The 2500-nt window shown below is 59.4% G+C and overlaps 1 pseudogene; it reads right to left on the reverse strand.

Annotated features, from left to right (window-relative positions):
* LOC124733064 overlaps positions 1 to 2500 on the reverse strand; it is a 7377-nt pseudogene that overhangs the window by 3758 nt on the left and 1119 nt on the right.

Raw genomic sequence — 2500 nt, forward strand, 5'->3', positions numbered from 1 at the left:
CTCCCCGGCGGGACGCCGGCTCTTCCCCCCGACCGATCTCAAGCGCCTCCATGAATTGGCGGACAAGCTGCTTGTGGGCAGCTTGCCGCCGTCGGCACTTGATTGCCTCAAGCGTTCGGTCGGGGAACATCCTGATGAGTTCTTGATTTACAAAGAAGAACCGGGCGTCCCTCTCGAGGAACAGTTCGGCCTCTGCCTTGGCGAGCGACAGGACTTCTTCCTCCGTCCACCTCGCGCGATGCCTCTCCGTGACGATCTCCGCGTTGGCGGCCGCAAGGTGTTGGCGGCGGCGATGGACCCCGAGACCGTTCTTGGTGGTGAAGCTGCGGTGGCACTCACTACAGGTGTATTCAGCTGCAAAAGTTACAAGATTTTCGGCACGGCCGGTTGGCCGGCTAGGTGCTGGGGGAGTTGGGGTGGCACCTTCAGCGGAAGGGCCACCACTTATTCTCTGATTACTGCCCCCAACTAAACAAAGGGATAGTGCGAGGGGGGGCTGGTAACCCCCCCAAGCCCCTGGTGCGGTCTTCCACTCTGCAAAAATCAGCGGGCCCACGAGAAGGGGAGAAGACCGCAGGAGAGGAGAGGCTAAGAGGGCTAGGCCCATGTATTGCGCATCACTCTCCCTGTAACTATAACCCAAGGAAGGCACCTCGCAGCAGCAGCACGACTACATCAAGACCGCACTTCGAAAAGCCAAGTCCGGATGCAGCCACACCGCCGCCACTTGGCCACCTTAAGAGAGTCATAGTTACTCCCGCCGTTTACCCGCGCTTGCTTGAATTTCTTCACGTTGACATTCAGAGCACTGGGCAGAAATCACATTGCGTCAACACCCGCTAGGGCCATCGCAATGCTTTGTTTTAATTAGACAGTCGGATTCCCCCAGTCCGTGCCAGTTCTGAGTTGATCGTTGAATGGCGGCCGAAGAGAATCCGCGCACCCGCGCGCCCCCGGAGGAGCACGCTAAGGCGGACGCGGCCTCGCAGCAAGGAAGATCCGTGGGAGGCCAAGGCACGGGACCGAGCTCGGATCCTGCACGCAGGTTGAAGCACCGGGGCGCGAACGCCGCGCAGGCGCGCGCATCCTGCACCGCCGGCCAGCACGAGGCCGACCAACGGCGAGAGCAGACCACGCCCGCGCTAAACGCCCGCACTTACCGGCACCCCTACGGCACTCACCTCGCCCAGGCCCGGCACGTTAGCGCTGACCCACTTCCCGACCAAGCCCGACACGCCCCGATCCTCAGAGCCAATCCTTATCCCGAAGTTACGGATCCAATTTGCCGACTTCCCTTACCTACATTATTCTATCGACTAGAGGCTCTTCACCTTGGAGACCTGCTGCGGATATGGGTACGAACCGGCGCGACACCTCCACGTGGCCCTCTCCCGGATTTTCAAGGTCCGAGGGGAAGATCGGGACACCGCCGCAACTGCGGTGCTCTTCGCGTTCCAAACCCTATCTCCCTGCTAGAGGATTCCAGGGAACTCGAACGCTCATGCAGAAAAGAAAACTCTTCCCCGATCTCCCGACGGCGTCTCCGGGTCCTTTTGGGTTACCCCGACGAGCATCTCTAAAAGAGGGGCCCGACTTGTATCGGTTCCGCTGCCGGGTTCCGGAATAGGAACCGGATTCCCTTTCGCCCAACGGGGGCCAGCACAAAGCGCATCATGCTATGACGGCCCCCATCAACATCGGATTTCTCCTAGGGCTTAGGATCGACTGACTCGTGTGCAACGGCTGTTCACACGAAACCCTTCTCCGCGTCAGCCCTCCAGGGCCTCGCTGGAGTATTTGCTACTACCACCAAGATCTGCACCGACGGCGGCTCCAGGCAGGCTCACGCCCAGACCCTTCTGCGCCCACCGCCGCGACCCTCCTACTCGTCAGGGCTTCGCGGCCGGCCGCAAGGACCGGCCATGACTGCCAGACTGACGGCCGAGTATAGGCACGACGCTTCAGCGCCATCCATTTTCAGGGCTAGTTGCTTCGGCAGGTGAGTTGTTACACACTCCTTAGCGGATTCCGACTTCCATGGCCACCGTCCTGCTGTCTTAAGCAACCAACGCCTTTCATGGTTTCCCATGAGCGTCGATTCGGGCGCCTTAACTCGGCGTTTGGTTCATCCCACAGCGCCAGTTCTGCTTACCAAAAGTGGCCCACTTGGCACTCCGATCCGAGTCGTTTGCTCGCGGCTTCAGCATATCAAGCAAGCCGGAGATCTCACCCATTTAAAGTTTGAGAATAGGTTGAGGTCGTTTCGGCCCCAAGGCCTCTAATCATTCGCTTTACCGGATGAGACTCGTACGAGCACCAGCTATCCTGAGGGAAACTTCGGAGGGAACCAGCTACTAGATGGTTCGATTAGTCTTTCGCCCCTATACCCAGCTCCGACGATCGATTTGCACGTCAGAATCGCTACGGACCTCCATCAGGGTTTCCCCTGACTTCGTCCTGGCCAGGCATAGTTCACCATCTTTCGGGTCCCAACGTGTAC

Source organism: Schistocerca piceifrons, unplaced genomic scaffold (assembly GCF_021461385.2).
Source record: "Schistocerca piceifrons isolate TAMUIC-IGC-003096 unplaced genomic scaffold, iqSchPice1.1 HiC_scaffold_1377, whole genome shotgun sequence".
NCBI lineage: Eukaryota > Metazoa > Arthropoda > Insecta > Orthoptera > Acrididae > Schistocerca > Schistocerca piceifrons.